The sequence below is a fragment of the Camelus bactrianus genome, chromosome 36 (genome assembly GCF_048773025.1).
Source record: "Camelus bactrianus isolate YW-2024 breed Bactrian camel chromosome 36, ASM4877302v1, whole genome shotgun sequence".
Lineage (NCBI taxonomy): Eukaryota > Metazoa > Chordata > Mammalia > Artiodactyla > Camelidae > Camelus > Camelus bactrianus.
The window spans coordinates 9,181,036-9,194,998 of NC_133574.1; the positions used below are offsets into that span (position 1 = coordinate 9,181,036).

The window sequence follows — 13,963 nt, forward strand, 5'->3', positions numbered from 1 at the left end:
TAAAGTACATTTCTGGTACCAAAAACCTGCTTTTCTTTCCACCCAGTCAAATTATTCCTTTTAATTGGTATTTAAAAAGTGAATCTTGGAACATCAAGAAAGAAGAGAGAGCAAAGAAAGAATGAAAATATGGATAAAAATAGTAGACCTTCTTTCTCTTCAAGTTTCTAAATTATGTTTGACAGTAAAGCAAAAAGTTTAACCTTGACTGATATATGATTCCCAATGTATTCCACATTTTACTCAAACTGCTAAATGTAACACCAGCTTTGTATATATAATATAAACTTTGAGTAGCAACTATTAAAAAAAACTATACAAAGATTTGCAGTAAAAGCACTACAGATAAATCAAAATGAAATTCTTAAAAATGATCAAGTGACCCACACAAATGCAAACAAAACCAGAAACAAAAAAGAAAACAAAACATAAGATGATACACTTAAGCCTTAGCAAATCAATGAATCCATAAAATGTAAATTGTCATCTTTGTTTTTAAAACAGGAAACATTATCAATTGCCACTTTTAAAATGAAAGCAAAGGTGCAGAAGTTTATAAATTAAAGAATTGAAGTTTTCTCTCATCCAATCCCACACCTATGAATAACTTGAGAATTTGATTACTTAATCCCTAAAGACTCCACACAAAAACCAGTAGAGCTGATGAGCAAATTCAACAAAGTAGTAGAATACAAGATTAACATACAGAAATCTGTTGCACTTCTTTGCATTAACAATGAAATATCAGAAAAGGAAAGTAAAAAAAAAAAAAAAATTGACCAATGAGGTGAAAGACTTATATGCTGAGAACTATAAAACAGTCATAAAAGAAATTAAAGGTGATTTAAAGAAATGGAAAGTTATCCCATGCTCTTGGATTGGAAGAATATGTACTGTTAAAATGGCCATACTACCAAAAGCAATCTACAGAATTACTGTGACCCTATCAAATTACCCAGAAATTCTATTTCACAGAAATAGAATAAATAATGCTAAAATTTATGTGGAGCCACAAAAGACCCAAAATTGCCAAAGCAATACTGAAGAAAAAGAATGAAGCTGGAGGAATAACCCTCCCAGACTTCAGACAATACTACAGAGCTACACTAATCAGGAAACGATGGTGTTAGCACAAAAACAGACATATGGATCAATGGAATGGAATGGAGAGCCCAGAAATAAATCCACACACCTATGGTCAATATATCTTTGATGAAGGAAGAAAAATAAATAATGGGGAAAAGACAGCCTCTTCAGCAAGTGGTGTTGGGAAAGCTGGATGGCCACATGTAAATCAATAAAGTTAGAACACTCCCTCACACTATATGCAAAAATATACTCAAAATGCCTTAAAGGCTTAAGCATAAGGCAAGATACTGTAAACCTCCTAGAAGAAAACACAGGCAAAACATTCTCTGATATAACTCTTAGCAATGTTCTCCTAGGGCAGACTACCCCAGAAATAGAAATAAAAGAAAACAAAAAGACCACTTATGAAATGGAAAAGAATTATTTGCAAATGATGCAACTGACAAGGGCTTAACTTCCAGGATATACAAACAGCTCATACAGCTCAATAACAAGAAAACAAACAACACAATCAAAAAATGGGCAGAGGGCCTAAACAGACATTTCTCCAAAGAGGACATTCAGTTGGCCAATAGACACATAAAAAGATGCTCAATAGCACTAATTATCAGAGAAATGCAAATCAAAACTACAATGAGGTATCACCTCACACTGGTCAGAATGGCCATCATTAAAATATCCACAAATGATAAATACTGGAGAGGATGTGGAGAGAAAGGAGCCTTCCTTCAATGCTGTTAGGACTGAAATATGGTACAGCCACTGTGGAAAACAGTGTGAAGATTCCTCAAAAAACTAAAAACAGACTTACCATCTGATCCAGCAATCCCACTCCTGGGCATATATCTGGAGAAAACTCTTAATTTGAAAATATATATGCACCCTATTGTTCATACCAGCACTATTTATGATAGCCAAGACACAGAGGCAACCTAAATGTCCATCAACAGATGATTGGATAAAGAAGTTGTGGTAAATATATGTGTGTGTGTATATATATATGTATATATACATATATATTTACACACACACAATGGAATATTACTAGTGATAAAATGGAATATTACTAGTGATAAAAAGAACAATATAATGCAATTAGCAACAACATGGATGGACCTAGAGATTATCATATGAAGTGAAGTGAGTCAGACAAAGACAAATATCATATGATATCACTTATGTGTGGAATCTAAAGGAATGGCACAATTAACTTATTTAAGAAACAGAAACAGGCTCAACAGACATAGAAAATGATCTTATGGTTACCAAAAGGGAAGGGGAGGAGGGATAAATTAGGAGTCTGGGATTTGCAGATACTAACTACTATGTATGTATAAATCAGATAAACAAGGTCCTACTGTATAACACTGGGAACTATATTCAGTACTTTGTAATAGCCTATAATGAAAAATAATATGAAAAAGTACATGTGTGTGTGTGTGTGTGTGTGTGTGTGTGTAACTGAATCATTATGCTGTACATCAGAAACTAATAGAATATTGTAAATAGACTATACTTCAATTTAAAAAAAAGAGTTTGGTTACTTAAGTAAGAGTTCTTACTTAAGAGTTTGGTGTGTTGTTTTCCTGACCTTTATTCATAAATAAAAAGGATAAAATTGAAAGACAATGGGAGTGAGAGAAAATTTGCTTTTTAGAAGGGTCCATGCTCTACCTATTATTCTACGACTTTTATCATTTGATAATAATACATAGGCACTTTTCTGGTAAAAGTATATGTTTATCTCACCTTTTGGGACTGTATATTGATCCATAATAAGAATGTGCTCTATCTATTTAACCCCATTTCCAAACTTTTTTATTATAAACGTGTTTCAATGAATATCATTAAATTCTAAGCAGTTCTGGGATCTTGATGTTACAGAGGAAGGAAATGAGGCTAAAACAGGTTACAACATTTGTCTCTATTAACTGGTAGGACAAGAATTCACCCCAGGTCTGCTGGTTCCCTTTCCACTGCCCAATGCTGAATATAAATGGAGCCTCAGAAAGACTGAGACTGAGTGTATGTTAAGTACATTCAAATTGCTCAGGTAGTTGGCCATTTTCTACATATCATTCATTTGATTAGCAAATACCTTCATCTTAAATGGAACAAAAGAGGTGAGGGTATAGCTCAGTAGTAGAGCACATGCTTAGCTTGTACAGGGTCCTGGGTTCAATCCCTAGTGCTACCTCTAAAAATAAATAAGTAAACCTAATTACTTTCCCTTCCAAAAAAAAAAAAAAGATAAATAGAACAAAGAATCTCATAAGGAGACAACCCACCTTTAACATACACATTGTGTGTCAGATGTGCGTGGTGGGACTTGTATGAGTTTCATTAGCTCTTGAGAAGTGTCTTCATAATGTAGCATCACTTCATCTAAATGCAGGCTGATTAAACTCAAGTTGATATGGTAAATGTAATAATAATTACCCTATCAAGATTCTACATTAAGTGGACCCCTGATCTATTAAAGCTTCATCTTATAAGTGCTTACACCCAATGGATGGACACCTCCTTGAAATGGCTGCATTTCAGCTATTTTACAGCCGATTAACCTGAGGAAGGAACTTGCACTAACTTGTTTCTCCTCAGCCCTCACTAAATGTTGAACTAAAGAGAATGGCTTCTTGTTCTCTGACAACAAAGTTATCCAACTGTGCTTACTTCAAAATATTTTAAAGAACCAGAGAAGCCCATATCAACAACAGGCTTAGTTTGCTACATTTCTACCACTGAAGACACATTTTTAGCATCTCATATATACAGGTATGTAGCTCGGCTTAGAATTACTGACATCAGGGTAAAGCAAACTCACTTTATGACATGAATTTCCTTTACCCTGTCATATATATAATGAGAAGACTCCTTGGCTTGCAAAGAATGATGCCTGAAGGGAGGTGCATGTTAAGGAAAGCAGTACAAACTTTCTGAAGCCTTCAGACATATAATAAATCTCAGAACTTTCTCTAATTAAAAAGCTACTTATTTCAGCACCTTGAACTAGGATTAAAATAATAAATGTCTGAGAAAAACTATAGGTTACTAAAAAGGTACATGATTATGTTTGAATATTACTCTACAAAACTATGAATACCTGTTTAATATAGTGGAAATATATGTTAATCTAAGTTTCTTAGAATCACAGATATTAGATGTGAGTCTACTTTTGTGAAAACTTCTTTATTTTGAAAATGGATCCATGGCTCACATGTCACTGTTTTTGTGATGGGTTCTTATCAAGAAAATAAAAACATAATTGGAAATAAATAAGCCCTGTTGTGAGTGCTCACCATGAAAATCTAATTTTCAAAGTGACATAAAATAAGAGCCTTTTCTAATTCAACAAGTCACAAAGATTTCCTTTCCTTTCTTGGTCCCCCTCTTGGTCCTTTCTAGGCTTTTTTCTAGGTCTTTTCTAGATAGTCATGACACAAGGAAATAGCACTGGAGTGACTGAATTCTTTCTTCATGGATTTGGTGCCCAACACAAGTTTCAGTATGTCCTCTTCACTGTATTTTTGGTTATCTATGTGACCACCATGGTGGGGAATAGTGGAATGATCTGACTCATCAAGACAGATTCCAGACTTCAGACACACATGTACTTTTTCCAATGACATTTGGTTTTTGTTGATATCTGTTACAGTTCTGCTATCACTCCCAAGACGATGCAAAACTTCATAGTAGAAAACAAATCAATATCATTCAAGGGCTATGTCATGCAATCATTGGTTTATGCAACATTTGTGACCACTTACTGCTACCTCCTGGTGGCTATGGCAGTGGACCATTACATGGCCATCTGTAACCCACTTCGCTATCCCATAGTCATATCCCAGAGAGTCTGCATCCAGTTGGTAGTGGTTCATATGTCATGGGCTCAATAAATGCTTCTGTGCACACAGGGTTTACATTTCAGTGTTCTTCTGCAAGGGTGACACCATCAATCACTTCTTCTGTGACGTTCCTCCAATCCTCGCCCTCTCATGCTCCAACACTGACATCAACATCATGCTACTTTTAGTCTTTGTGGGATTTAACTTGATGTTCACTGTGTCGGTCATCATCTGTTCCTACACATATAACCGGGCTGCCATCCTCAAGATGTCTTCTACTGCAGGGAGGAAAAAAGCCTTCTCCACGTGTTCCTCCCACATGACAGCAGTCACCATTTTCTGTGGGACCCTCTCTTACATGTACTTACAGCCTCGTTCTAATAATTCCCAGGAGAACATGAAAGTGGCCTCTGTATTTTACGGCATTGTGATTCCCATGTTGAACCCCCTGATCTAAAGTCTGAGAAATAAGGAGGTAAAAGAAGCTCTAAAAGTGATGGGGAAGAAATTCTTCTAGATTGGACCCCAAGGATTAAAATTCAGCCCACCAAAGTATGCAGTAGAGATGTTTGACCATATTTAATGTTTCTGAAATAGGGAACGTGTTCACCTCTTAAACCAATGCTACCTCCTTCAGTAGATAATTTCTTAGAATGTAATAAATATAGTGACATCTCATGGGACTAATTTTTTGGTTATATTATATATATATATATATTTTTTATATATATTTTGAGAAACATATCACATACTACCCATGACGAAGAACAGTATTGAGCTTATTTCAAATATTAAGGAATATGTGTAGACTTTACAAAATATAGGTATTACAAATATATTGTAGATACGTTCTTAAAGACTGTATTTTGCATATAATCAATATTAAAATTGAAGTTGACTATTTCCTATTCATTTAAACAAGTTCCTCAAATTATCTGTGAAGTGGCTCTTCATATGTTCTGTTTCAATTGTTGTGTAAACCTGAATACAAAATAAACATACTGCTTGGAAAAGCACCTTATGGCTCAGCCCATTGTACTTCCTACCTACAGCACTTGAAAACACTTACTTCTTATGTGACCTTGTGACTTGTTTTGTCACTAATTACCCTCTTTATTCTGAATCCTCCCTTTTCTTGGGGAAGTAAAAGGAACTTCTAGAAATAGTTTCTATCTCTCCAATAGAGATAGAAAACCTAGAATGTAAATGGATCTAAAATGGCAGTGGTCATTCATTTATGAAAGGTATACCAATCATTTTAAACCAGACAGAAAACTTTAAACTTAGAAATGCAGCGAGAAGTTCAAGAGGTCAAGAGCACTTTGATTCAGGAAGACAAATTGTTGACAGAAAAAACTTTGGTACATAGATTGTGGGTAAGTGATGGAAATCCTCACATAAATCTAAAGCTGCCATGCTAGCTAGATGAAAGATCAAGTTTCATATTAAAATAACAGCAGCCAATCTAATGAACTGGCCACAAAATGTACTGTTAAGTAACAGCATAGGGAGAATTGGGCAAGAGAAGAATATTTTTTTTCAAGTACATTATCCTACATAAATTCTAAGAGATGAGTTAAAATTAACCTGAAGTCAATGCAGCATGACCAGAATCTGCCCAGCAAAAGTCTATCTTTAGAAAGAAGAGATCTTGTATCCAGGGCAGATCCATGTGTCTTCAAAGACCAGGACCAGGGACAATAGCTGGAGATTCATGGAAAGTAGACAGAGGATTTCCTGGGACCCTGGAGGGGAAAACTGGAGACTAATGTACAGCATGGTGACTGTAGTTAAAATACAGTATCATATATTTAATATCTGCTTAGAGGGTAGATTTTAAGCATTGTCACTGCAGACAGGCAAGCAGTCAGGCAGGAAGGAAAGAAGCAAAGGGAAGAAAGAGGGGGGAAGGAGGAGGAAGGAAGGAAAGGAAAGAAAGAAAAGTTTGAATATGTGAGGTGATGAATATGTTGAACTTAATTGTTGTGATCATTTCACCATGTATATCTATTTCAAAAAGCCAAGTATATACCTTAAATATATACAAGTTTTATTAATTATACCTCAAGTAAATTTGAGGGGGAGGTGATCAAGCAAAGAAGAACTTAGTGCACATTGAGAAGTCTAAGTGGCCAAATTGGAAACAGGGCACAAAGTGGAGAGTTGCATAGTACTAGGCATTCAATACTGAACTGAAAGAAACCCCAAAAGGAAATAAACTGAATGGTAAATGGACAAAAGTAGCAAAAATCCCAGAGGCTTATGTGAAGGATGAAACAGTTGATGTGGGTTCTGACATGGGAACAATTAGCAATTGCTAGCACTTGTCCAAGAGAGAGACATACATTCTGGCATTGTGTAGAGTAGCAGTGGTCTGATGTTACATAGTCACATATGTTTCACAAATCATCAGCTGCCTTTAAGCTGTTTAGGCCCTGTCAAGACTGAGGCAAGCAGAAAATATAAACTCCTGTGTTGAGTGAACTGGTATTCTGTGCATCCATTCATGTATTTTTTTTTTTTTTGCAATTTCAAAAATTTACTGGGGGTAGTGTAGAATCACAGGGCACCCACAATTGAATCAGGTACTGACCCTAGCAAGACATTTAGGAAGCACCTAAATCACTAAAGAAATAATAATAATAACTTGTTGACCTGTTTCCAAGGAATCGGAGGGATAGAAGTAGGGCTCGTTCCCAGCCTAGAATAGCAGCCTGGGAGCCAGGGAGAAACAACTGGAAGAGTAGCTAGAGGCTGAGACAGGATGAACGCTAAGCAAATATCCATGAAGCAGAAGCCCAAAGCTCAACCATTAAGAGGACACCCTCCTAAAAAGTGAAATCAGTAAAGAGTAAAAATGAATAAAATTGTGATACACACAACAACTTGGATGAATTTCCAGGGAATTAAGCTAAGTAAAAAAAAAAAAAAAAAAAGCCAAACCTCAAAGTTGTACACTGTATAGTTCTAGTTATAGGACATATTTTAAATGACAAAATTATAGAAGTTGAGGATAAATATATGGTTAGCAGGGTTAGGGATGGAGTGAAGTAAGGGTTGGGTGAGGTGTAGGGTGTGTTCTAAAAGAACAATACATGGGATCCTTGTTTGCAACTGTTTAGTATCTTGACTGGGGTGGTGACTATGGAAATCGGCATGGTTCATAAAAATTTTTAGCAGGGGAGGGATATAGCTCAGTGAAATCCATGCACGAGGTCTTAGTTTCAATCCCCAGTACCTCCACTAAAAAATAAATACATAAAAGAAAAAAATTATAGAACTTATTACAAACACACACACACAAATGAGTTTGGAGGAAACTGGAGAAATCCAAATAAAATCAGTGCAATGCATTAGTGTAGATATCCTGATTGTGATTTTATACTATAATTTTTTCAAAATTTTACTCTTAGTGGTGTATTAGTTTTCTATTGCTGCTGTAACAAATTACCAAAAAGTCTAGTGGCTTAAAACAACACAGATTTATTATCTTAGAGTTCTGGAAGTCAGAAGTTCCAAATGGGTCTCTAGATGAAGTGTTAGCAGGGCTGTATTTCTTTCTGAGTAAACTACAGGAGAATCCATTTTCTTGATTTCTTTTCAGCTTTTAGAAGCCACCTGTATTCCCTGACTTATAGCTTATTTTTCCCACCTTCAAAGCCAACATCACAGCATCTTCAAATCTCCCTCTGACTCTCACTCTTCTACACCCCTCTCCCAATTTTAGGGACTCTTAGAAAACTCAGAGTAGTCTCTTGACCTCAAGGTCAGCTAATTCGCACCCTTCATTCCATCTGCAACCTTAGTTGCTCTTTGCCACACAGTTTAATGGGTTTACAGATTCCAGGTGTTTGTAGATGAAGATTCTTTGGGAACTGTTACTCTGCCTATCACATGAGGAGTCTGGGCAAACTGTACAATGGATCTCCATCTGTTATTTCTTACAACTGCACATAAATCTATAATCATCTCAATAATTCAATTGTAAAATATTTCATGAAAATGTTTTTTAATCTATCCTGTGATTAGCTTCATTATGAACTGGGTGTTCATTATTTTCTCATACACACACGCATCATCTACCATCCTGAGCTTGCCCTCTGTGATAGGGGAAGTAAAGGGCCTCTGTCAGAGATGTCTTGCTCCTGACAGCTCTTATCTTTTCTTTAGGGCTCCCTCTTGCATGTACTTACAGCCTAGATCTACCAACTCTCAAGAGTAGGGAAAACATCCTTATACTGTGGCATTACAATTCCATGTTAAATCTCCTTATCTACTGACTATGAAATGAGGAAGTAAAAGAAGCTATAAAATCAATAAGGATTAAGTCCTTGCTTGGGCATAAATCTAACACTGAGTGCCAGAGAAATCCAAGTGGGATGTTCTTATGCATTAGCTGGTATCACATTGTCCATAGCAAGTCACATGGCCAACCCTGATTCAAAGAATTGGAGTTACTGACTCTACCACTTAATGAAAGGACCTGCAACATCACATAGAAATGATGTGCCTGCATTGAAGAAAAGAATTTGTGATTTGATTTATAACCTACCAGAACATGTTCCTGCCTGGAATAAGTATTTTTTAGCTGACACCCTAATCAGGATATGATTTATACTGCCATAGGTGTGTGCATGACAAAGACTCAAATTTAATCTCTATAAACATAATGATAATTTGTCTTTTGCTCATTATTATGTCCCCAGCATCCATTAATTCAGGAATATATTGTGTGCTCATTAAGTGCTTACTAAAAGAATGAGCAAACAATACACACAAAAATTTGACCTTGGCCCCACAATGAGAAAAAAATACTAGCTACAGCCCAGTACTGCTAACTTTTCTTATAGCATCTCATGTTTCATCCCAGGTTTTTGTGTCCACCAACTGTCTCTAAGACATTATGATAAAGGATCAGTTCTTCAACCAAAATTTGAGATCAAGGAATAGCAAAGATGGCTAACTTTGTTAGTCTAGACCAAAATGGAAGAAAAGATGGTATTACATGTAAAAGTTTTGAACAAGAATGACACAGAGAAGAGGATACTTTAAAAAGCTGAAAGACAAATAATCTCTTCACCATCACTAGTCATTGCAAAATATACTGATTTTTCTACCCACTCTCCATTCTCCTCTCATTCCACCCTAAGAAAACCCAATGTTATTTGGAAGATGATGCAGCCAGATAAACAAGTACTTACCTCCTAGCTTCTACTGTAGCTAGAGTGGTACGTGTGATCATTTACGTTCCCAAGATATGGCATTGGGTAAAAATAATGTATGTAGGGGTGTGTAGTGTAGAATTAACCTTATCCAAAGAAAAGTCCCAACTTTGTCTTCACCTACTGGGAGGTGACCTCAAAGAACCTGAAATGCCATCATTAAGAGGAGTGGCTTTGTTTGCCTGGAGGCTTTGGCCACTGGACAGTCAAACAGTGTGATTTATGATCAGGGATTTGGGATGTGCCCTATCAATTCCAAACTCCGGAGGAAATGGGGACTAAAGGTATAACCATGAAACTGATTGAGAACTAAAGATCAGCCACATGAGCAGTGACAGAGAGCCCCAAAAGGAACTGTGGACACTGAAGGTTCAAGTGACCTTCCTGAGTTTGCCACAGTCCATGTGTATAGCCACATGTTGACACACTGGCAGGTAATGTGTCCCTGAGGACAATGAAAGCTTCAAGTTTGGAACCTCACAGACTTTACCATTTATATATGTTTATTGAGGTGGTTATAATTTGTGTCTACTTATTGTAATAAAATTGGACTTGTATGTGTAGTGGTTTCCAGTTGTGTTATTTCAGGCTCTATTTTAAATTACGTACACTGAGTGGTTTCTAAAGAACAGAAATTCTTGGCCATCTGAATTTCTTCTTTGGAAAAACATGTGTTCAGTTTTTCTACCCATGTTTTAATCAGATTGTTTGGGCTTTTTTTTTTTTTTTGCTGTTGAGTTGTACGAGATATTTGTATATGCTAGCTGTTCACCCCTTATTGTTCGTGTCATTTGCAAAGACCTTCCCCCGTACAGTAGATCATCTTTTCATTTAATTGACAGCATCCTTTGCTGTGCAAAAGCTTTTATGTTTAATCAGGTTCCTTTTGTTTATTTTCCCTTTTGCTTCCTTTGCTAGGAAATAGATCCCCAAAAACTATAATGTTAAATTTAGATTAGCATTGGATTTCTCTTTTCCAGATTGCCATGTTTTTTTTCTGACTTGGGAGGTAAGATCAATTTTCTAGACCTGAATACAACTTCTTAGACATAGTAAGAATTGCTCAACCTGATTCATAACAGGAAAAAATTTTAAAGCCTTGCTCTATAACAAGGCAACACACACCCCCCCCGCCAAAGTCCCTGATGACAGTAACATGATTAAATGTATTTCTCTAGAGAAAACTTAAACATTCTTCAGCTGAAAATACCTACTGAACATTGTTTATTCCAATTCCATTACAGCCCCTGGAAGCTCAATTTCTCAAGGGAGCAAGTATCAATCCCTTAGTCTCCAGCTTTAAACTCTCCGGTTAGAAAGAAACATACAGAGACGTTGGTGGCCATCAGCCTGTACCAGTTGCAGAAAGAAAATCTGGAAGCAACCCCAGTGTAAGTAAAAAAAAAGCAAACCCTATTTTTCAAAATCAGCCATGCATCCTCCCAGTGTGTGCTGGAAATGGTAGAGCAAATGGGTCAGAGACAAATTTCTAGTAAGTTTCAGCCAAGACCAGGGGTAATCACTTCATCCCTTGGTGACACAATGGAAATGGAGTGAGGGACCTGAATTGGGCTGAGTGTTGCCTGAGAAGGATGTGAATAAACAAATGACTGAAAGATTGAATGAATGAATGATATTATATACCTTTAGTTTATTACTTGACTGTGTTATTATGATCAGTTTTGAGTTCCCATTCAGTGCCTGGCCCAGTGCTGAGAATTTTACATAAATCACCTCACCTTAAGTCACATCACTGCAAACCAGACTTCACTCTCCCTCTTACTCTTCTGTTTCAAAATACCTAAGGCTATTTTACAAAGAAAAAGAGATGAAGTTTCTGAGTTTAAAGACTTCCTCTCCCCACTCCCACTCCCAAGGATAACCCATTAGAAGTTTGGTGTCAATTCTTCCTGAGCTTTTTCATGGGTAAGGAAAATGAGAAAAATAGAGAGTTGGGAGTGAAAGTTTTATTTTTAAAGGGTCCACACTCTGTGTATTATTCTGCAGCTTATTCTGCTCATTTGGAAACACAGCATAAGCACCATCCATAAAACATATGTCAAAGTATATATGTTCCTCATACTTTTTGGTCTCTGTATTGATCCATAATATGAATCCGCTCTGACTTAGTTAACCCTATTTCCAAACTTCTGCTATTGTACACAGTGTAAAATGAACATTATCAACTTCTCAGTAATTCTGTGATCCACTTTTTGTAGAGGCTGGAATTGAGAAGAAAGGAAGCTAAATCCTTTGCCTCTAAGAGATGGTGCAACCAGAAGTCAAACCCAGCCATGCCTATCTCCCTTCTACTGCACAGTGCTGAGTATAAATGAAGCTTGAGAACCTCCAGGGTTCAGTACAGGTTAAGAGGTTCAAAATGCTCGGGCACTTGGCTTGACAGTTTGTGTGTGTGTCCCTTGTACTGGTTTTCCAGAGCTCTTGAAAAATGTCTCCATATGTCATACATTTTATTTTAATACAAAAGGAATAAATTAATATGGTAAATGTCAATATCTCATCAAGATTCTAGTTTAAGTGGACTCATGACCAGTGCTAGCTTCCTCTGACAAGTGCTTCTACACACTGCATGGAAGCTTCCTCGAAAGGGTTGCAGTTAATCTGTTTCACAATAAATGTAACCTGAGGAGGCAGCTCACACATACTTATTGGCCCATGACCATCACTAAATGTTGAAAGAGGAGAATTGTCTCTTATTCCGGCACCACAGATTTACCCCACTCTGTTTATTTCTCAAGATGTTTGAGAGAACCAGATTGTCCACATCCCCACAGGTGGGCAGGTGGGTTTGCTGTACTCCCCACCTCTAAAGGCACCTTCTTATCCCAAACTGACCCTCCAGTCCATGGAGCTACAGCTCTGCCCAGAGTTACCCACATCAGAGTGAGGAGCCCTCCACTGACGTGTCGGGGTGGGGTTTTGTCTTTGTGAGAAACTTCTGTCCTTGCACAGTATTTAAGATGTACAAAAATATATTTAAAAGAATTCAACCATTCATGTAGCCACCATGTAAATTCTGCACCTTACTTTTCACTACTGATTTATTTAATAGTTTATATTTTACTGTATTCAAAGATGCTGCTATGGATCTTCTTGTGTGCATATAAGTATATTTACAGTACACATATTAATACATATATTTACATGTGTATTTAAATGTGTGTACATGTCCTTGTTTATGTGGTCAAAAATTAATTTAGGATATATCCCTACAGTAAACATTCTGGACCCAGGGACATTAATGTTTAATTTTACTAATGTTTCCAAATTTGTCTCCAACATGAATATGCATATTTATTTCTCAAAAAAAAAAAAAAGTGAGTCCACATTCTCACCTAAATTTTGCATTTTAGAGGCTGAGGACTATAAAATTGTATTTCCATGCAATGTTAATGCATTGCCTTATTAGTGAGCTGTGTATATATATATCCATATTTCTATTGACTATTTAAGATTTTCCTTCTATAAATGTTCTGATTATGTCTTTTGGGAATTTTTCCCTTGGGGAAACTCATAGAAATTACTTGAACATCCTGGATACTGGTTGCTTGTCATTTATATGTGTTGCAAACAAATTCACCTGAGTAAATTTCCAGTCAGTATCTAATCTTTTCTTTTTTATAATGTTGGTAATTTTAATTTAAAGTTGAATTTTCAGTGTTTTACATTTTATGCACTTAAGTCTTATTTAAATTTTTTACTTCATAACTAAGTCATATATATTATGCTATGCTTTAATCTTACAACTTTATAATTTAAATTTATTCATTTAGGATTCATAAAATG

General features: G+C 36.2%; 1 pseudogene; it reads left to right on the forward strand.

Annotated features, from left to right (window-relative positions):
- The first annotated feature begins 4,523 nt into the window (after positions 1–4,523).
- LOC141576163 (olfactory receptor 5AK2-like) lies at positions 4,524–5,451 on the forward strand (annotated as a pseudogene).
- Positions 5,452–13,963: the final 8,512 nt, after the last annotated feature.